This window comes from Diabrotica virgifera, chromosome 10 (genome assembly GCF_917563875.1).
Source record: "Diabrotica virgifera virgifera chromosome 10, PGI_DIABVI_V3a".
Lineage (NCBI taxonomy): Eukaryota > Metazoa > Arthropoda > Insecta > Coleoptera > Chrysomelidae > Diabrotica > Diabrotica virgifera.
In genome coordinates this window covers 155,814,036-155,838,561 of record NC_065452.1, presented here as the reverse complement: position 1 = coordinate 155,838,561, position 24,526 = coordinate 155,814,036, and the positions used below count along the sequence as shown (strand labels likewise).

The following is a 24,526-nucleotide window of genomic DNA, read 5'->3' as shown; positions in this document are numbered from 1 at the left end:
GAGTTTACTATAAAGATATAATTAATATTTTTATATTATTGGACGGACTGTAAATGTAAACAAAACCACACCCGTGCGTAAAACAATTCAACTCTCGGGGAATTTGTCACTTTTAGTAGTTTAGTTCGTTTTATTGAGGTGTAAAACGCAAGCCTGGACTTTGTGACGATAATATAATTTTATCGTCTAGAGTACGCCAATGAATTAAGTAAAACGTGTTTTTGTACCGTCTTGGACGATATAAAAGTAGGATCGAAAACGCTAGTTGATTATTAGTCTTGGAGCGTTGATCGCAGAATAATAAAAAACAGCGAGGTACAAGAGGTGAGTTTATGTAGGTAGTATTTCCCGACCATTTTCTGCTGGCGTTTTGGCGAGCTGAGCGAATTCGACAGTTTTCCTCTTACATATCCTTTTACCTATCCGTATACGAGCGGTGATCGTATATCCCTAATATGTCTTTTCATCTGGCGAGCTGAGCGAGATTCCGTTTTCTCCTTTTCCTTATACATTCATGTCGTATTAATAAAAGCAATTCCTATTTCACGCGAACGTAAAAATAATAAAAAACAGCGAGGTACAAGAGGTGAGTTTATGTAGGTAGTATTTCCCGACCATTTTCTGCTGGCGTTTTGGCGAGCTGAGCGAATTCGACAGTTTTCCTCTTACATATCCTTTTACCTATCCGTATACGAGCGGTGATCGTATATCCCTAATATGTCTTTTCATCTGGCGAGCTGAGCGAGATTCCGTTTTCTCCTTTTCCTTATACATTCATGTCGTATTAATAAAAGCAATTCCTATTTCACGCGAACGTAAAAATCATTCATTCATGTACAAAATATCGTCACATCGGTCCGAACAGAAATCTCGATACGTAGATTATAAATATATTCTATTAACGAAATTAACGAGTAATTAAGGCTAATTATCTTATCTTTTGTATGTTTTGATTAAAAAAAAAGTCTTAAAAAAAGCAAACTCTTTTCTTCGACCGATTTAGTTACCTGGAGCAACAACGCAACGACCTCGTTACAACTTGTTTATTGTGTATCGGATGGTATTGGCTATTAACTATTGTTTTGGTACGTATTCTTTTTCCAAAGTCAGTTTGCCAAGTGTCGGCTTTTGAGATTCTTTGATGCCATTGCCGACCATTGGCGTGGAAATTAAGAAAAAGGATCAGTTCATCACACGCATATTTCAAGAAAAATCATATAATTTTTATTAATTTTTGCATAATTATATCCAGGAAAATCTCTAAATTTTTGGTCAGAAATTGTTTAAACAATTTTTTAAACAAATTCAAAATATCACCTTTTGTGCTCCAAAAAATATTTTTATAGGTTTTTGGGTGACTCTAAATAAGAAAGGTACTTTGTCATTTTTCTCAAAAGTTGATAGTTTTCGAGTTATAGGCGATTTAATATCTGAAAAATGCGAAAATACGCATTTTGGAGGCTTAAAACTCATATTAAAATTATTATCTTTGAGGTTGTTAAGAGCTTGAATTGAAGTTTAAATATTCATTTTGAAGATTCTGAACAGTAATCGGGTCTAACTTCGATTTAGACCGTTGTTTTTTAATTGTTAATTATGCGCGTTCATCCGATTTTTATGCCGTATACTGTTTCAAAAATCTCTTATTTTGCTTTGTTGAAAAACATTTTTTTGTTTATTTTGTGTGTCATTGTAAACAAAAAAGGTTTCTGTTGGAAAACATTTTTTTGTTTATTTTGTGTGTCATTGTAAACAAAAAAGGTTTCTTGTAATTTTCTAAGATGTTAATAGTTTTCGAGTTGTAAGCGATTTAAAATCTGAAAAATGCAAAAATACGCATTTTCGAGGCTTGAAAACTCATATATAAGTTATAGTTTTTGAGGTTATCGTGTGCTTAAATTGAATTTTAAACATTCATTTTCAAGATTCTGAAGAGAAATCTGGTCTAACTTTAATTTAGACCGTTGTTTTTTAATTGTTAATTATGCGCGTCTATCCGATTTTTATGCCGTATACCATTTCAGAAATCTCTTATGAACTTCTCAGAACAATGAAAAAAAATATTTTGTGTTTAGAATGGCCTACAAAATCTAAAAAAAAAATGTTTTTTGAAATAGTATACCGCATAAAATCGGATGGACGCGCATAATTAACATTTAAAGAACAACGGTCTAAATTGAAGTTAGACCCGATTACTATTCAGAATCTTGAAAATGAATGTGTTCAATTTAAGCTCTTGACAACTTCAAAAATAATAATTTAAATATGAGTTTTTTAAGCCTCTAAAATGCGTATATTGGCATTTTTCAGATCGCCTATAACTAGTGTGACCAACTAGCCCGAAAAATTCGGGACATGGCCCGAATTGTGAAATCGTGTCCCGGCGTCCCGGACCAGGCTTCCGGGCCATCCGAATTTTCAACGTTTTGGTAAAATTCTATTTTGAATACGTTATTCTTCTAATTCACATCAAACTGAATTGGTGGGACGAAAAAAAGTCGACAATTTCTAGAGTTTAATTTTATTATCACATCCAAAACGCCTGCATTTTATATCGGTGGACTTTTTTCATGCATTGCATTCAAAGAGGTGTCGTGTTATCCCCAACTCTGTTTAACGTATACTCAGAAATAATTTTTAATGAAGCCTTGGAAGGACAATGTGGAGTTCGAATCGGGGGAGAAACTATTAACAACATCAGATATGCAGACGACACCGCGATCATGGCTGAAAATATCGAAGATCTTCAATTCCTTATAGATCGAGTCACTAGAGAATGCTCCAATAACGGACTTAACATAAATGCAACAAAGACAAAGTTACTTGTGGTTAGTAAACAAGACGTTGGCCCTATGCAACTAATTGTCAATGATGAATCAATAACAAAAGTTAACCATTTTAAATACCTAGGATGTTGGATAAACGAGACACTAAATCGGGATGAAGAAATTAAAACTCGTGTAGAAATTGCAAGAGGAGCATTTATGAAACTTAGATCTATTCTGAGCAACTCTCAGCTGAACTTACAACTAAGAATCAAGTTCCTAAAATGTTATGTGTATCCTGTATTACTATATGGATGTGAAACCTGGATCATGAAGGTTAACATGATGAACAAATTAGAAGCCTTTGAGATGTGGTCGTATCGTAGAATGCTCAGAATATCTTGGGTTCAACGCATTTCAAACAGAGAAGTCTTAAAAAGAGTAGGTCAAGGCGAAGGTGACTTAATGAAGATGATAAAAAAGAGAAAACTTGAATATCTGGGGCATATAATGAGAGGTAGCAGATATAGGATGCTGCAGTTAATACTCAATGGAAAGATCGACGGAAAAAGAGGAATTGGTCGAAAGAAATATTCATGGCTCCGAAACCTTCGTCAATGGACTGGCTTATCAGCAAATCAATTGTTACATGCCGCACAAGATCGAGAACGATATCGGCAAATTGTTATGGAAGCTACCCACGCCTAAAAATTTGGGCACGGTACTTAAAGAAGAAGAAGGACTTTTTTCGTTTCGGTTTTTTAATTATCGTCTTCTTAAAAAAAATTGGCCCGATTTTCATTGAAAAGTCCCAGATTTCAGGTATTTTTTTCAGCCTTGTCCCGGATTCGACTGAATTGGAGTTGGTCACACTACCTATAACTCGAAAACAATCAACTTTTGAGAAAAATGACAAGGTACTTGTCTTGTTTAGAATGACCAAAAAATTTAAAAAACTATATTTTGGAGCAAAAAAGGTGATGTTTTAAAGTTTAAACAAAAAAATTAGCTCGACGCCCTTCAGATTTGTTTAAGGGGATATTTTTGAACAGGAATTTGCAAATAAATCGAATTATAAATTTTTTCAGATTGGAACGTCCTCACAATATGGAATATCTACCTATTTTCTTTGTAATAAACTAGTAAGTTATAAACTGTCTTATAAACATTGATAAACGTCCTTTGCAGCGGTGTCAACCCTACCCAATTTTTTATTTCGTCGCTTTCGTTTTAAGGAATGATATGTAACAGTTCCTAATTTAACTTTTTTATAGATCGTCTTATACTCGATTTTTGTTAATTCCTGAATTCTCGAAACAATTGCATTATCAGTCATTCCAGTATATTCTTTTTTGAAATGAGTTCACATTGGACGTGCAGATCATTGTTTTTTAATTCGATTAATTGTTTATATAGTAGTAAAATATAATATACCTTCCAGTTACAACTCCGCCACTGTTGGATGGAACAAAATTTGTTTGTAGACACAGGTGTTCCGCTGTGCTGTGTTGCCACCAACGATGGCCGAAATACGATGCCAATTTAACGATAGGCAGAGTAGAGAAGAACTAACTAATAGTGTTCTTTTGTTGTTGAATTGAAACGAAATATATAAGTAATGGATGTGACCATCACTGTTTGGTTTTTTATTACTTAAAATTTGATACTTTCAATGTTTAAACTTGTTTTAATATTAAAGCAAATTCTTAATATCTCGTTAAAATCATCAACATGGCAACGTCAATTTCAAACGGGGTTCTTAATTTTGTCCAGCCTACAGTGTTGCTGATACTCCAAAATTTCTTTAAAGTATAATATATACAAAGTTGCTTCAATTTATTAGTGAATGCCCATTGAAATTTTAAGTACCTAGTTAACTAATTTATATATTTTTTAAGAATATTTTAATATTATCTTTCTAACAGTGTCATTGAATAACAATTGAATAGTAAAGTAGAGAAAACATTTTCAGAATATATAAACTTGGGAATTTTAGGAAATATATCTGACAACCTTGATTCGAAAGCCGGTCTCTTTGATATCAATATGACTGCTGATTATGTTGGAAAATTATTAGTGGATAAACTGTACCTTATTTTTGAGTTATACTTTAGAACCTATATGAAGTTTTAAATAGTTTAAGCTTATTGTTTTAAAAGTTTTAATAAAATTCAATTTAATAACTAATTAGTATGGGTTAAATAACTAAAACGTGACGTTTTGGTTTATTTGCAAAACAATCTACAAAAGATCCTTAGATGTATAAAAGTTGAAAATAGAACTGAATTTTATCATATCAATACTGTCATAAAATATATATGTAAAGTTAAAAGAAGTTGACATTTTTTAATTTCCGAAAATAAAACGAACTATCTATGTTTTTAGGAAAGTATTAAAATCGGTGTAAATTATGGACCCTCCTCTAAATGTCAGCTCCAGGACAAATAAAATCCTTCAGATGGCAAGTACTTCAAGACAAGGAGATACAGCAAGAGAAGCCAAAACGAATGCTAATATTGTTCTCAAGGATATAGTCGAGGCTGAAGAACAATACCCATTTTGTTCTGATGAAAGTGATGAATATGAACCATCTGGAGATGACTAGTCTGATTCGGAAGGTAACAGTACATACACCACTCAGAAATATATTTTCTACGTAAGTTTTTTTAGGTTTTAGTACCAAGTCTAATAAGTATTCCACTCGTCGCCGCAAAAAGGTGAGAAAATCAGATGATCAATCCAACAATGAAATTGGAGGTAGCAGTGTCCACCAAAATGTTCCTCTTGAAGACACTGTCAACAGCAATGAAATTGGAGGTACCAGTGTCCAGAAAAATGTTCCTCTTGAAGACACTGTCCATTTACTTGACCGTCAACGTAGTCCACAAGATGAAACAGAAGCTTCCCCATCTACAAACCGTAAAAAATCAAAACTGGTTACTCAGGACAAGAGGGAACAGAAAATTAAGAGGTTTAAAGGTGAGGAATATTTAACCAGTAAAGGAAAAGTCATTAGTGCGAGACCTTTGAAAATACCGAGATGCTTGGGACGAAATAAACATAAATGTTCAATATTAATTCTTGAACTAGAAAGAGAACGAATTTATAAATAATTTCGGAGTTTACTGTCTTTAAAAGAGCAGCGTAGTTTATTATAACTCATGTTACAATAAAACCAGTAAACAGGAGAACAACAGCTGCACCATCAAAAAATCAAGCACAAAAAAGTATTCTCTGCCATCAAATGGAGAGAATCACACCATATGCAGAGAATTTTTTTAGCTACATTAAATATTTCTAAGGGGCTAGTAAGGGGAGCTTTGAAAAAAATAAATTCCAGTGGTATACTAACTTCTTCCAGAGATGAGAGAGAAAAAACACCACCGAATAAAATTAAAAGAGAAAACGATACTTTCATTAGGGATCACCACATATATTCCTTTCCAAGTGTCGAGTCCCATTACTGTCGTAATAAAAGTATGTATAAAGTCTTAGAATCAGCATTGAATGTTACAATAATTATGTACAATTTGTATAAGTAAAAGTGTTTACAAGCTCAACGTACAGCAGTTTCCATTGAAAAATATCGAAAGATTTTTAGGAAATATAAACTTAAATTTCATAAACCTAAGAAAGATCGTTGTAAAGTATGCATTGCCAATGAAGAACGTACTAAATATGGCGAGAATGATGAAGAATATTATAAAGAACATTGCAATCGGAAGAAGCTGCTCTAAAACTAAGAGACAATAATTATAACAAAATTGCCAAAGAGCAAAACAATATTTTAACTTTTCAGTTAAATATTCAAGCTGTTCTGTCTACTCCGAAAAGTCCTAGTGGTCCCTTCTTTTATGTTAGAAAACTTGCAGTTTATAACATGACAATTTACAGCCTAAAGACACAAGTGCAACTTGTTTGTTTGGGACGAAACTGAAGGACGACGTGGAAGTGTTGAAATTTTAACATGCATTTTTAAGTACAGTTGAGTCCCTGAATCTTTACCCGTGCGTCATCATTTAATTAAAGCATACGAAACAAGTCGGAAATTGAAATTTACTAAACGTAACAACAAGTCACTTACTGTCACTTGCTGTTGCGTTTAGTAAATCTCAATTTCCGACTTATCATCGAATTATTTCGTGTGCTTTAAATGATGATGCACGGGTAAAGATTCAGGGACTCAACTTGTATACATATAATGACACGATCTACGGTAAAGTACATATGTGCGAATGATGTCTGAGAGTGTGGGGGCCAACAGAAAAATTTTAGGTTTATAGTCATGTGTATGCATTTCCTTAAAGAGCATCCAAATATAAAACAAATTGACCATAGATTTTTTGAACCGGGACACAGTCAAATGGAATGTGATTCAATGCACGCCAAAATTGAGCAAAGAGTTAAGAACGTTCCAGTGTACACAACAGAAGGTTGGGCTCAAGTTATAAGAACACCTCGCAATAAACCTCACCCATTTGAAGTTAACCATTTAGTGCACCAAGAATTTATGGATTTTTGTCCAGATAAATGTAATTTTCGTTGTGTGACAACAGTAATAAAAGTCTACCATTTAGAAAAACAGTTTGGTTTATGTACAAAAAAAACAGATCTAAATGCTGTATTCGTTAAAACAAGTTATGAAGAAACGACACTCTTTGTCAAATATGTGCTTAAATTACAACGAGGTCGTCCATCAAACTTCAAACCAGCTACGCCTTATACTAATCAACTCCCCACTTCCATTGCAAAATACACAGAGACATGAAAAAGTTATGCGAACATCTACAAATTCCACGTGCATACCATGGATTTTATGAAAGCTTTCCTACCCAAACTCTTATACACATAGTTTCAAAAGTTATGCATCACTCCTCGAATTCACGATGTTTACGCTTTTATAAATCCGTATCTTTATCACATATTTAATGGGCCTTTTTTATAAAAAATATACCATTTTTGGTGTTTTATTTTATTTGATTACCCATTTAATTGACCTGGTTAGCCAACGATACTCTGTGACTCCTGTAGTATGCCTGAATTCTCTTTGGAGGGCTGGTACAGACATAGAAAAATTTCTACGGATGGAAATTCTGATATATCTATTCTGTTGATCATTGGTAACTTGGGGTCTACCAGACCGAGCTCTATTCCGTATCGAGTTTGTCTCCAGGAACCTATTCCATATTCCTGAGACATCACTCTGAGAAACACCCACTCTTTCCGCCACGAACCGCTGTGAATGGCCTTCTTCAACTAAATCGATAATTCTTATACGGTCCAACTCAGAAATTAAACTACGATTAATTTTTAATCACGTTTTCAAAAATTTCACCAGAATAAATTTTTCAAATGTTTATACCTTGGCAAACCAGGTCAATTAAATGGGTAATCAAATAAAATAAAACACCAAAAATGGTATATTTTTTATAAAAAAGGCCCATTAAATATGTGATAAAGATACGGATTTATAAATGCGTAAACATCGTGAATACGAGGGGTGATGCATAACTTTTGAAACTATGTGTAAGGGATACTCTGCCTGAACCAGATATTTCAGAAGAATCTGAATATGACGACACAACATAATTATATTGCTTTTTGTTGTAATTTTTGAGTTTTGTGTTTGGTCATGGTTTTGTTATTTTCATATTTTTTTTTTATTTTCTAGTTTCCTAGTTTCCTATGTTTCCTAGTAGCTCTATAAAATTTCAATTTTGCAGATTCGTTACTTTACCATACGAGGGACGATATTATATTATCATACTCTTGACGTCATCCATCTGGGCGTGATGACTTAATCGATGATTTTTTTAACCCGTTCGTTGCCCATCTTGAATAAGCGCCACTTGGCTGGTACATACCACGTACTTAAATCGTTCATTTAGTAACACAGTACTACCATCGCAACTTATGCATCATCGGTACCTTTGATAAAACCTACTCGTGCGTCATGGGCATAGAACGGCATAGGGCATAGAACATGTTAAATGAGAATAGGGGTCGTGTGCTAGCTCATTTAAAAGGTAATTCAATTCTCTATTCATTAATATAAACATTACCATAATCATTTATACAAGGTGTCTAAAAACATTTCTTTTAATAAAATATGAATGCTGCGGTGTTGTCTTTTCCACCCTGTTAAATGCAGTTGAAGCTTGGACACTAAAACAGTCAACCATAAAAAACATCGAATCATTCGAGATGTGGTGCTATAGGCGCATTCTCAAAATATCATGGATGGACCACGTCACCAACACGCAAGTACTCCAAACTTTAGACAAAACATGCGAAATTATAAATGAGACAAAAACTAGGAAGATAGAATACTTGGGGCACATTATGAGGGGTGAAATGTACGAACATTTAATAAATATCATGCAGGGCAAAATTAAGGGCAAAAGAATTGTGGGAAGAAGAAAAATATCGTGGCTTCGCGATCTACGTGAATGGTTTGAGTGTAGTTCATCATCATCAATGGCGCTATAACTCTTCGTGAGTTTTTGCCGCGTTTACTATTGCCTTCCATGTTTGTCGGTCCTGTGCCACTAATTCCCATTGTCGCACTCCCATTTTCTCTAGATCTTCTTTGACTGCATCCTTCCACCTTTTTCTAGGCCGCCCTACAGACCTTCTTCCATCTGGCCGTTCCCAGAACACATTATTTATAAGGGGATTGTCGTCACTGCTTATCACATGCCCTGCCCATCTGAGTCTATTGGCCTTTATATATCTGACTAGATTTCCTTTTCCTAATAGAGACTCTAGCTCGTTATTGTATCTGCGCCTCCATTCGTTTGTCACGGTCTCTCTGCAAGAGCCATATATAATTCGAAGGATTTTACGTTCCCACACCAGCAATTTATTAACTTCTCTTTTTTATAGCGTCCATGTTTCGCTTCCATACGCGACTGCTGGTCGTATTATGGTCTTATATATCTGAATTTTTGCACTTCGTGAAAGAAGTTTTGACTTCATAGATGTTGCATTACAAAGAAAGATCTGCTTCCTACCATTATTCTTGTTTCAACTTCTCGCTCTAATTTGTTGTCATTTGTGATTGTTGCTCCTAGATATTTAAATTCTTTAACCACTTCGAAGTTGTGATCGTTTATAGTAATGTTTTGCCTTATTCGTCTTCGTTCTTGTTTTGAGACGACCATGTATTTTGTTTTGTCTTCATTTATTTTGAGACCGATGTTTAAAGCAGCTTCTTCAAAGCTCGAGAAAATATCTTTAATTTCTAATGTTGATTGTGCTAGTGCGTCTACGTCATCGACAAAGGCGAGCATGACTTTTGTTCCCCGAGTCTGGTTTGATTTTGTGATATATTTTCCGCATGACATATTCTAAGGCCAGGTTAAACAATAATGGTGACAACTGATCTCCCTGTCTTATTCCAGAATTCACGCAGAAAGCGTTTGATATTTCCCCCCCCCCCCCTATTCTAACTTGTGCAAAGGAGTTACTTACACACATTTGTGTTACCGCAGCTAGTTTCTTGGGTACGCCGAGCTCGATAAAATTGTCTTCCATAATGTTGCACAATTAATTGAATCATAAGCCTGTTTGAAGTCTATAAAGATCTGATGCACGTCCTGATTATATTCTCAATACTTTTTAAGTATTTGTCTTATTGTCGATAAAAATCATCGATTAAAATATGATATATAATATATATGCCAAAAAATATAGTTTAAAAATAAAAATCGACCTGTTTCGGATTTATTTCCAAAATCGCTTATTCACGAAATAATGCTTATTTTGAAATTATTTGTGTTCTCTTCGTATTCAGTCTCTTAATCGTTCCCTAATGGACAGTGATAGTGTGATGTCAAAACATCAAAAAGTTTACAAACAAAGCAAACGTTTGACGTCTGTCAATTGATTATACACGTGATTTGTGTAATAATTTTTAATTTTATTTTGTTTTAACAATCATCTTCACATTTTTTCTAAAGACACAATCCTTGTTAGTCATATCAATCATATTGCTTTTAATTTTATAAATGTCCCTACACAAAATCAAGGATTTACACACTGCATAGTACTTACTGCGTTTCTTTGGGTTCTTAACGTGTCCTAATTAAGAAACAAATTAAGAATATGATGTTATCATTAAATATAAATTTCTTTGATGCATGTAAACAAATTCCGAAAGTTTCATATGCCAATATTATTACGGTTGAAAATTTAGTAGTAACGTTTGTTGAGATTTGGTTGTTTATAACCGATTATTTTGTCCTTGGAGGATGTATAATTTGTATGTTTGGATGTATATGCTTTTGGGTGAGTCAGTGAGAGAAGATTTTTGTTGTAGAGTTTTTGTTTTTGAACGCCTTGTTAGCAAATCAACAACGTTCATTCTTTTTCAATAAAGAAATTTTGAGAAAGGACTTGAAGCCTGGCCGGCAATTAGAATTCTCAGTTTTTAATTGAAAATGGTAGTTTTTCGATCCTTTGATGGGATGTGTTGAGAATTCTTCTGTCTCAAATAATAATATATATATATATATATATATATATATATATATATATATATATATATATATATAGTCTTTTAAGTCCCTTTTACTTTTCAGTGTCGGGACTAATGTCTATTCACGTGTGCACAAACTTTGACCATTGTTTTCTATCCTGAGCCAGTCTACTTGATTCTGCTACGGTTTTCCCTTTCTTTTGGATATAATAATTTAATGTATTAATATATTAATGGTCAGGCTGAGAGTTGTTTAATGGACCTTTTTGAATGTTAAAGGTAAGCTGAAGTCATTTCTTTGTCACTTTATTGGTTTTCAGTTTTAAGAGGTTAGTTCAGTTATTTTTATTGTTTTTTTCTTTTGCTAGGGTGTTCCGGTAGTACAAAATTGTATTTATTTATCGATCCTATTTGAAGAAGTTGTAATAGAAGTACATTTACATTTAGCTGATTTAGTACATTTTGAAGTTTTATATTTGACGTTTAACCATTTGACATTTTGACAAAATTTAATGAAGATTTCAGTGTGTTTATGCAGGCAAATGGTTTGTTATTGAAGAAAAAAAGAATGTGTGTGTACTTTGTACGCACGTAAGAAGTTATACTTCTATTATATGATCTAAACGAAATTAATATACTTTTATTTATATTTTATTTAAATATTAAACTAATTTATACTTACTACTTCTCAAACAATTTTATTAAAACAGTGACAAAAATTAAAATAATAAAAGAATAAAACACACACAAATACATTGAAAAATGCCACAAATGATTTCTGAACAATAGTTTTCGGAAAATTTTTTAACTAAATACGTATTTTCTGAAAATAAAATTATATAATAAATACACTTACAATCATAAAATGTATAAAAATAATAAAAAAATAAAAGTTTCTATTGGGGTTCGAACCCCCGCTTGTTGGCGCGGTTAGTGTTGGGATTCATTCACCTTGAACGCTTATCCACGGAGACTATACGTCATCATGTGCGAAGTTCAAGTAACTAAACGGATTAAACTTTTGACAATAATTCTGAATTAAATCAAATTATTTTGATTTTGAATTGAAATGATTTAGAATTGAAAAAATACAACAAAACATAGAGTAAGAAAACAGTATATAAGGTGAATATTGATAGAAATTTTGATGGTAATCAAATTATGTAAATAAAAGTATTACATACTATGTACCTATTTTGGTAGGTTCAAATAGGTAGGTACCTATGAAATTTTTTATTAGGACACTGAAACATTTACAATTATTACGTACCTGTTGCTTTTAAGAACTATTTAAAAAGTCACTACAATTATAAACTTTTTTGTTTCTGTCCTCACAACAATAAAACTAATATATTATACAACATTTGTTTACCTCCATATTGAACAATTATTATTGACAGACCATTTCAACACCCAATCAGAGCCCGTGTAACGAATAATACCATACTGTCGGTGTGCGCATGCGCGCAAATTAATAATAAATAATCACCCTCATATCGCGCCTAAAGAAGTATAATTTCTAAAAAAGACGGTAACAGATTTTATTTTATTTTATGGGAGACAACAAGAAGAAACAAGGTACAATTTAGTTTAGGTTAAATGGGTCTAAAAAGGCGACTATAATAACAAGCATTTTTTTTATATGTATGTGAAGGAAACAGCTGGTTCTGGTTAATTTTTTTTGTTAAAATAATTACCTACTTTTTTTTCTTATAAACTGTTGAAATCAAAATTAATATTTTTTATGTAAAAAGGGTCTTAAATTTATGTTGATATTCCATATCTCTATTTATCGAGTGTTTTATTTGAACTGGTATGTCTCATTCTCTAAACTCTAAACCAAATCAACAAATAATATAAAAATAATTCTAACTGAGAAATAGCTGTGGTAATATTGCTGCCAGGAATAGTATTTCTTTCTTGCCAACCAAGTCTAATCAGAATGAGTAATCCTATCAAGTAATTCCAAATCAATCAGCTTCATCCGCAAAGAAATTCTCCTCCCTTTAGCAGTAATAACCCAGAAAAAACAAATTTTAAGCCACACCGGCCAAATTCTCCCAATCTTTGGAATCAGCTAGAAAAGAAATAATTTCTCAAGAAAATATTCCTAGACAAAAAGGTGGTATTTATAATACGTCTAAATATACACAGCATACAAATGCATCAAACTTGCAAACACAAAGATTACCATCACAATTAAATAATGTAATTTTAGAATTGGTTCTTAATATAATTAGTTCATTAAAACTCACCGAAAATTTAGACAAATCAAAAACAGAAATTATACAACAAATTAATAAATACTTAAGTACGACATCGATCTCACAAGAAGACTTATTATTTCAAACATCATGGAACTCTCGCTCAGTAGTTTCTAATAAACCAGAAGCCTTACTTATTCAAAAAAATGTATATGTGGCCATGTTATCAGAAACATGGTTTAAACCAGGAAAATTTTATAACTTCTCAGGTATATTTTTATAACTCCATATATAAAGAACCAGGTATTAGAGTAACGGTTGAAGAATGGGTCAATTTTTTTCAACACATTCTTTCTCCATTCATCATTGGAGGGGACTTTAATGCTCACAACATACATGGGGTTGCAAAACTAATGATACACACGGTAAAGTTTTATTAGAGGCAATAGGACAATGTAATCTATTATACTTAAATAATGGTTCTCTAACTCTTGCACTAACTTCCAGCCCATCAGCAATCGATATAACAATATGTACCCAGGACATTGTATCTAAATTAACTTGGTCTGTTAGTCAAGATCCACATGGTTCTGATCATCTACCTTTGATCATTGCCTTGGATACTCGGAACGAGCAATACAACCTGATGACAATACACACAAAAGATGGAATTTATATAAAGCAGATTGGAATTTGTATTCATCGAACTTTTATTCGGAAAAACAACCACAAACTTATGAAAAATTATTTACCGAAATAAACCGATGCGCAAACATTTCAAATCCAAAATCATACAACAATAACAAATATCCTACAAACAAGCTACCGAAACCACGGTGGGATAATAACTGTGAATCAGCTACAAATAACCGCAAAACAGCATAGACGTTATAAAACAAATCCTAATCTTCACAATCTAATTGAATACAAAAAATTAGATGCCTTAACAAAGAAAACTTTTATAATTAGAAAAAAAAACAAACTTGGATAAACTACTGCGAAAGCTTAAACTCCAACACTCCAATTAGCACCGTCTGGAAGAAAGTAAATTGCTACAAAAACCGAAAGCAGTCCAATAAACTACCGATAAACACCGAAGCTGCATGGATAGAAGAGTTCCACTTTAAGATTTCACCTGCTTGGGTTCCTAAGTCAAATAAATGAAGCTACAGTTACCGTATCCAGAGAAAACTTCAATCTAGAGAAATCATTTGAATTATGGGAATTAAATCATGGACTCAAACAAAATAATAGTTCATCACCAGGGATGGACTGTATATCATAATATATGCTATATTTTCTACCTACAGAATACAAATTATTATTACTACAAATTTTTACCCCTGTTGAGCTGCCCCCCCACTTGCAAAAATTAAAAAACCTATAGCGTTGATTTATGAGCTATTTATGAGCTTTCATATTCCGCAAATTATAAATTTGGAGCTCGTTACACTGAGCAGGAATTTAATATTTTAGTCAGCCCCCCCCCCCCACTACTTAATAATAGGGATATTGAATCGATTTTTGCAGCAGAATTATAAGCTATTTATGAGCTCTTAAAATGATATAGCTTCGATTTTTGAGCTCATCCCCTTCACCCCCTAACAACCCTTTAATTTATTTTACTTAAGAAAAACATGCTAAAAAAAATTTAAATATATCGTACTGCTGACAGAAATCCTATAGCTTATAATTCTAAGAATAAACTCCTAAATCATGTGCATTTCGATGAAATTAATTATTTGACGTCTACATATCGTTTAATAATTTATTAGCTCCCAAAATACGCGCCATTGGGTCATTAAATTGCAATTTCTTTTGTATAGTGAAGGTAAAAATTAACTCTTACTTTCAATTTCGGTGAACCTTCATCGATTTTCACGAAAATTGGTGAGTAGTTACAGGATACCCCAAGAAACAAAGGTGACATGGTGCCACCTTGCGCCTTTACCCCGAGGGTGGATACCACCCCTTCTCGGGGGTGAAAATTATTTTATTAAAAATAACTCCACAAATCGATAGGACAAATTATAAGCAAAATTTGTTATATAAAGTTATTAAAATAAATCAATACTTTTTGAGTTATTAAAGATCAAAGATTTTAATTTTTCGAGCAAAAAATGCTTGCTTTAAAGCGGCTTTTTTAAATCACTTAAAAAGTGTAAGTTTCTATAAAAAAGTTATCATTACCAAAATTAAAGCTTTGAAAAACTATTATTAATTCAAAGTGAGTTAATTAAATATATTTTTTTTGGCGAGAACTCAAATCTAATTATTCAAGCCTAATTAACAGGAAAACGATGCATTTTATAAAATATACTTAATATATATTTGTCAAAGTACTCAGAAATACTTATTAAATGAGCACCGAAAGCAGATTATATCATCAAAATTAAGCAAGTGAACATGAAAATAATAGGACCCTTTCAAATTTTTAGTAAAAAGTGAAAAATAAAACGAACGCCATTTCCACAAAAATTAAAATCTTTAGTAATCTCTATAAGACTTTTTTTACTTTAGCATAAGTAATGGCCTTAAACATTTTGACCGAATTAGAACGAATATTTTTAAAAAATATATTATGTGATTTAAAAAAATTAAAATTTTTCAAATTTTCGTAAATTATTTGCTTTTGATAATAACTCCAACAATACACGTAAAAAATGATAGATAACGAAATTTGAGATTTTTTTATTAGCAAAGATTTAACTTGTCTTTTGATTTCTGTATGAATCAAAATAACCAAGATAGAAACGTTTAAGCCTAAATTTTACTGCGAGAACAATATAACTGGAGCCCTTTAACCTATTATCCTAAAAAAAAATAAAGTATGTATTTGAAATATATAATATAATACAGTCTTATAACTTTTGAAATTACCTTTCAAATAGTTGGATGTGCCTGATACCATAAAAATTAACAGAGTTATTAAAAAAAACAATATCATTTTTTTAGAAAATTTTTTGGAGTATAAATTTTGATGCTATCAATTTCTTCTGGAGCTCATTTGATAGGTATTTCTAAGTACTTTGACAAGTATTTAGTAAGTATTATAAAATGCATTGCTTTCCCGTTATTTAAGATTGGATCCTAAGATTTGAATACTCGCAGAAAAAAATATACATTCAATTACCTATAACTTATTTTAAATTAACATTAAATGGTTTTTCAAGTAAGTAATTTATTATATTTTTTATTAGCTTCAATTTTAGTGATAAAAACTTTTTTGTAAAAACTTACAGTTTTAGTGTTAGTTATGAAAAATCGCTTTAAATCATTCATTTGTTTTCAATCTCTAATAACTCAAAAAGTATTTATATATTTTAATATCGTTATATAACAAATTTTGCTTAGAATTTGTCCCTCTATCGATTTGTGGGGTTATTTTTAATAAAATAATTTTCACCGCCGAGAAGGGGTGACATCTACCCCAGGCTAAGACCGCAAGATGGCACCATGTTACTTTTGTTTCTTGAGGTATCCTCTATCCACTCACCAATTTTTGTGAAAATTAATGGGGGTTCACGGAAATCGAAGATCATAATTGATTTTTACCTTCAGTGGCTGCACTATAGAAAGAAAATTGCAATTCAATAATTGAAATGCGTGTATTTTGCGAGCTCATAAACTATTATACGATATGTAGTCAAGGTGAAGGGGTTGTAGCTCAATAATCGAAATGCGCGTGATTCAAGAGTTTATTCTTAGAATATACATATAAGCTATACAAATTACTTCCGCGACACGATATTTTAATTTTTCTCAGCATGTTTCTCTTAAGTTAAATCAATTAAAGGGTTGTTTAGGGGTGAAGGGGATGAGCTCAAAAATCGAAACTATATCATTTCAAGAGCTCATGAATAGCTCGTAATTCTGCCGCAAAAATCGATTAAATATCCCTATTTTTAAGTAGTATCCACTAAAATATTAAATTCCTGCTCAGTGTAACGAGCTCAAAATTTTTAATTTGCGGAATGTGAAAGCTCATAAATCAGGGCTATTTGTTTTTTAATTTTGGCAAGTGGGGGGCAGCTCAACACGGGTCAAATTTTTAACACTATATGGCAAAACAAAAATTTAATTCCCAAAGCATGGAAGGACTATATTGTATTACCTATAAAAAAGTCAGGAGAGTCAGATAACAAAGTTGAGTCTTACAGACCTATTTTTAAGTTCCTGTATAATAAAAACTCTAGAGATTAATCACAAAAATCGACTTGAATACTGGCTTGAGTCGGACATATCCTCCCCAAATCTCAGTACGGCTTCCGAAAATCTAGGTCTACACAAGATGCTCTCACTTCCCTAGTCTCTTCGTTACAGGTCAATTTGAAAAATCAGGCATGACATTTATAGATGTAACTTCAGCGTTTGATAACATAAATTTAGATATTCTTTATAAAAAATTAGTAGATCTTGGAATTCCAGTTAAAATTACAAATTTCATTGTATCCTTGTACAAGAATAGATGGACTTACATACTTAAAAATAAACGAGAACATTTTTCCAGAGGGTAGTATTTTAAGTCCACTTCTCATTTCATTGTACAATATAGATTTAGAACAGATAGTACCTCCACACTCTAATATTTTACAATTTGCAGATGAGGTCGTGTTGAACACCTGCCATTATTCCCTAGACATTTGTAGGCGTCAACTTGAATTTACATTAGATTTTGTAAAAAATGATTGCCATCCTCTAGGATTATCCATATCAACCACAAAGACTGTTTGTTTTTTTCTGCAAAAAACGCCAAATTACTCAAGGCACCTTCAAATTAGGTAAAATAGAATTTCCGATAAAAAATTGTTTTAAATATCTTGGGACGTATTTGAATCGTAAATTGTTATGGAAGGATCAAATTCATTTTATTATAAAGAAATCAGAAAATTCTATGAATATCCTTAGAACTTTTTGTAGAACCAGTTGGGGAGCTGACCCGAATATTGCATTGCTATTCTATCGCTCAATGATTTGACCAATTTTCGACTATAGTTGTCATTTATATGGGTCTGCGTCAACAGGATATCTTAATAAAGTTAAAATCCAAAGGAATAAATGTTTGAGACTCTGTCTTGGTTACTTAAAATCTACTCCTATTACTATTATTGAAATTGAAGCCAAGGAACCACCACTTACTCTACGCAGACAGTTTTGTACAGATAAGTTTGTAGCTAGAGTTATCTCAAAAAACTTCAGCTACTTAAGAACTATTTGTATTTGTATTTGTAACTTGAATATATTAGATTTAAGCCACAAATATTGGTGTACTAAAAAAACCCCATATACGTTGAAAGCTACAAGAAATTGACAATGTATGAAGACCAAATGTACAAAAATAAAATACCTCCAATTCACACTAAACCTCCTGAAACTCTCTTTTCTAAGGTAATTCAAACATATTTCATGGATTCAAACTTTCCAGGCAGTATTATCAACAAAATAATTAAAGACAGGTGGCCTATGTTTAAATATATTTTAACTGACGGCTCCAAAATTCAACATAAAACCGGATGTGCAATAATATATCGCTGGAATTCTGAATATAAAGAATCATGCCGATTGTCTAATGCAGCTTCAATATATACTGCTGAATTATCAGCTTTAATACTTGCGTTAAAATATATAGCCTCTGTTGGTATGGACAGTTATAATATTATTTTCACCGATTGTAGAAGCATTGTGGACAAACTCACTTCTATCCAATCGAGAAAAAATCTAAACCACATTGAGATAGAAATTAAGAGTCTATATAATGATATTACTTCCTCGGACAATTCAATTATTTGTTGGGTTAGAGGATATTCTGGAATATTAGCAAATGAAAAAGTCGACAAATTAGCTAAATCTGCAGCTTTAACCAATCGAAACATAAACAACATACTTCTACTAGTAACCTATATAGATAATATCAGTAAAAACCATTGCAAACAAAATTGGCAACGTGTATATAACCAAAGAACAACAGGAATAAATTTAAAAAATTGCCAACCACTAAAATTCCCAATGAGAGATGGTTTAAATATGAATCGAATAGGTTATTTATAAAAACAATAAACAGAATGAGATCAAATCACGCACTAACCCCAGCATACAAACACAGCGTAGGTATCAATGATAACCCATGTTGCGCCTGTGGAGTGCAGGGCGCATCTGTTTTGAGGTGGACGTTGAGAGGTGACTCAAATTCTTTTGCAGAAATTGCTTGAAAATAACTCAAATAATAATATTTGAGTTATCCTCCCACTCAAAATAGTCCGGAACATTGTTTAAATAATCAAAATGTCAAAATATGAAGGAAAAATTCGATTTTTTTTATTGGTTTTTGATTATAACTTTAATACTGTTCATTTCTGAGAAAAGTTGTACTAACATAAAAGTTGCGTAATTAAATTTCCTACAATAAAGAATTGGTTACAAATTTAAAAAATAGTCACCCTTGTTTCAAAATAGCAATAATTGCGAAAAAACCATACAAAAACAAGTATTCGCATTTTTCGGTTTTCAACCATTTACGCTACACTAAGGACCTTCATATTTTACCCAAAAAAAATTTATGAAATAGTAAAACAACACTGTCAATTTCATTATGATCGGTTTAATAGATTTTGCAAAATAAATTTTGCAATCCAGCTTTCGCAAAAAAATTCATTTTTTTTAAATGTTGCAGGACTGAAAATAAAGCAGATAGCAAGTTGAATTTTTTTTGCTTATAGAAGTGTACTGTACCTTTCATTTGCAATTTGCAAAAGTAAAATCGATTAATTACTCGGCGTCAGGCAATTTTTTAAATAAACATTAATTTTTGGTGCTACGCGCAGGACAGCGGTGTTCGATTCACACAAGTTGATTTCCACCAAAAATTTCTTCCAATCTTTATCTAATATATTATTTTCTTACTCTATATTTTATTGTATTTTAATATTTTAATTACACAAAAATCAAACTAATTTTATTATTGTTTGTGAAATATTGTTTAAACAATTGCATATATTTAAAAATAATAAACTTTTATTCTCTAAGTTAAAATATATGAACAAAGAAAATTTTTGCTAAACAAAGTGTTATTTCAAAAGATAGAGTATGTGTTTTTATTTTGCAATAAACAAATTTATTTATTTATATCGAAATGTAATAAAAATTAAAATGTATCAATTATTATCAAAGGTCATTGGAATGCCCAATCAGAGCAAACTATCCGCTGTCCTGCGCGTAGCACCAATAATTAATGTTCATTTCAAAAAAATTCTGACGCCGTGGTAGTTACTCGATTTTAATTTTGCAAATTGCAAATGAAAGTTACAGTACACTTCTTTACGCAAAAAAATTTCAACTTGCTATCTGCTTTATTTTCAGTCCTGTAACATTTTGAAAAAAATGATTTTTTCTTGCGAAAGCTGGATTGCAAAATTTATTTTGCAAAATCTATTGAACCCATTTCAATGGAATTTACAGTGTTGTTTTACTGTATCATAAAGTTTTTCTGGGTGAAATATGGAGGTCCTAAGTGTAGCCTAAATGCTTGAAAAACGTAAAATGCGAATACTTGTTTTTGTATGGATTTTGTCGCAATTATTGCTATTTTTCAACAAGGGTGACTATTTTCTAAATTTTTAACCAATTCTATATTGTAGTAAATTTAATTATGGAACATTTATGTCAGTACAACTTTTCTTGGAAGTGAATACTTTTAAAGTTATAATCAAAAACGAAGAAAAAAATCGAATTTTTCCTTCATTTTTTGTCATTTTAATTATTTAAACAATGTTCCGGACCTTTTTGAGAGGGAGGATAACTCAAATATTATTATTTGAGTTATTTTCAAACAATTTCTGAAAAAAAATTGAGTCACCTCTCAACGTCCAAATGTACTAATATTTTTACAGATGCGCCCTGGTCTAGTGGTAGAATTGGAGATCTACAGCACCTCATATTGGAGTGTGGACAGTACAGACAAAATATTAAAGTAATGTATGAAAAATTATTTTTCCAAAACTAAGCAGACGGTAAAATGTCTTTACGAATATGTAATGTCCTGTAAATTTAAATTTTAAATTGGTTTAGATAATAAAAATTAAACATATCACACAAAATTAAAAAATGTATCCATTAATATATTATAACACCCTGTAAATTTAGCTTATAAGTAGGCTTTGATATTAAATTAAAAATTATTATTGTAATACCACACAAAAAAAAACAAATAGTCTGGCTAATTGGCTAAGCCAAAGCCATTATAATTAAAAGAAAAACTTGCCCTATTTGGAAATATGGTGGGAAATACACTATGAGCATTGAATACAATGGCGGGTACCTAACACATTACTACATATTTTGTAAAAATTAAACATCCTGCAAGCAGTATATTCCAATTAAAAAAAACAAAAATAAACACCACGTGTCAATTTGTGACAGATTTTTATTTTGTTTGGAAACCATTCCAGAGTAGCCAACATTGATTTTACGTCACGACTATCACGGTCCATAATGCTTTTGGGCACAGCCAGTGCCGGTACTGGACCAAAGTATTTTGTTAATGATCCTCGTCTAGCAAGTTCATCAGCTTTCTCATTGCCAGCGATCCCTTGATGTCCATGTCCAGGCACCCATATGAGTTTTACCCATTGACATCTCACCAAAAAAGCGTAACGAGGAAACAGCATTGAAACAGTCGATCGGTGGTCTATCAATCTCTTTTAACCAAGCGCGATCACGCGCATGTGACAGGCAAAGATGGCTAGACCACTCAATCCTATGTCGGCGTTACACCTCGATGCATTGAGTGGCATATGACTAGCCCGGTCTATCCTTAACATGTCTCTGGTTTTACCTCATTATGTTCCGCCAGGGTGTCAAGTTCTTCGCCTTATTTCCATACAAGTATGGAGGTTATCCTTGGATTCTTTAAAGCCCCCAAGGCTGCTTGGCTGTCTGAACAGATATTGATTCCCTTATTAGGATAAGTTATCAATCTGTTTATCCTTGCACAGTGCAGGACCGTTACTGCCCCTATCTTCACTATGTACTCCTGATCCCGATCCTTCTTCTGTCTTGGACACATCTGTATACTAGGTGTGGCCCTCATACTTCAGATGTTTGGCAGGATCTCCCCATACCTCCCTAGAGTGTATTTCCACCTGGAAAGGTATTTCCATTTTATATTATTTGGTGACCGAATGGACTGTTGTCATCTCCAATATTGGACCTCTACATATATCCTTAATGCTGCAATGACCTTTGCCCACTGCAATTTTACTTTGATTTCCCTGAAGTCTATGTAACCCCATTCTTGTCTCATCCTTCACTATTACTATTATGTGTAAGGGAGAAAAGTCTAGTAATGCTTCCATTTCTGCAACTGGTGTGCCTCTCATTGGACATGTTGCTAAGACAGGCAAATGTATTTTGCCCAACTTCTCTACAGCACTTCTATGCTGCACCTTTGTACTGTTTTTTTAGTTTTTCGTATATTATTCTGCAACTACAATAAAGAAAAACTAGAATGAACAAGTTCGAAATGGGTATAAAAGTAGACGACATAATATGAGATATAGCACGATAGTTGAGATGTCTCAGAACTTCTTCTTTTGTCCTTTAATTCGTCCAATTTTGAACATAGACTTCCCCCAATTTTATCCATCCGCTTCTGTTTAGTGCTTTCTGTTTCCAGTGCGTTCCTCCTATCTTTCTAATGCCATTTCTCCATCTCATCTGGGTCGTCCTCTTGGCTTCTTTCCTGTCCATAGTCTCAATTGTTTTATCGTGGTATTCCACCTATGGTCCGTTTGTCTGGCGTTATAACCTGCGAAGCTCCATTTTAGCCTGTCTATATAAGTTGTCCTGCGTCTTTGATTTTTGTTTTATTTCTTACCCAGTTGTTTTGCTTTTTGTCTGTTACTCCTAACATTGCTCTCTCCATGGATCGGTGTGTCTTTAATATTTTATCCATGTTTGCTTTGGTCAAGGTCCTTGTCTCAAAACTATGTATATTTTATTTGACGTGTCTGACTGTATGACTGTAATTTTATTTTGTCTCCCAGATTTTTTAATAAATAAATACTGGTTGAGTCGTTCCAAAGGGATTCACAATTGAAGTAATTCGCTTGGGAAGCTATTACGATCAAACATTGATCGAGATATGAATAAGTGATCAGAAAAGTTAATTAGCAAATGTGTTTAAATATAAATGGCGCATATGAATTAAACAGATATTGGCGTTATTATGGAAAATTATATTTGATTCTTTAAACAAAGCCATAGTAGTAGCAGCAGCCGCATCAATATGTTAATGTCAATTAGAAGGCAAATGCCGCCTAGTACAATACTACCGTCAGCCGACATAATACATATACGAGTGGATAATAATTTGGTATAATAATTAGCGAAACCGGAATATAGAAGCGTGCCCAGGGGTAGACCGGCAATAATTCTGGGCGGGCAATCGGTAGATGCACAGTTTTTATATATCTAACAATTCTTCTTTCTCCTTGTATGTAGGCTTTAAAGCCTGTCTCTACTTCAATATTAGCCTCCTAAATTGTTTAAATTATCGCACCATCTTTTTCTTGGTCTGCCAATACTTCTTCGTCCATTTGGTGACCTATCTCGTGCTATTGGTAATATCCTATCCTCTGCTATTATTCTACTAATATGTTCGTTTCACTCCTGTTTCCGTTTTGTCACCCATCCATTTATGTCTTCTACATTGCATGATCTTCTTATGTTTTCGCTTCTCTCCCTATCCAATAGACTTCGCTGATATTCGTTGAAGTATTTTTATTTCTGTTGTTTCTAGCAGTCGTCTCGTTTTAGATGTGTCAGGTCTTGTCTCCGCCGTGTATGTCAATGTAATTGCTGTTTTATAGATTCTTGCTTTTGTGTCTTGTCTTAGGTGTTTGTTCTTCCAAATTGTGTCATTAACAAATCCTGCCTCTTTACTTGGTTTTAAGCTTTGTTGTCATACTTCCCCTGCAACATACCCGTAACTGGTTTTATTCCCAGATTTCTAAAGCTTGCTTCCTGCTTTATTATTTTCCCATCAATTTCGATTTTACATCGTAGTGGGTATTTAGATGTTG

The 24,526-nt window shown here is 32.5% G+C and overlaps 1 protein-coding gene across 1 annotated transcript in view; it reads right to left on the bottom strand.

Moving 5' to 3' along the window:
* LOC114330692 (homeobox protein Hox-A4-like) overlaps window positions 1-24,526 on the bottom strand; it is a 582,744-nt gene that overhangs the window by 1,241 nt on the left and 556,977 nt on the right. The window lies entirely within an intron of this gene.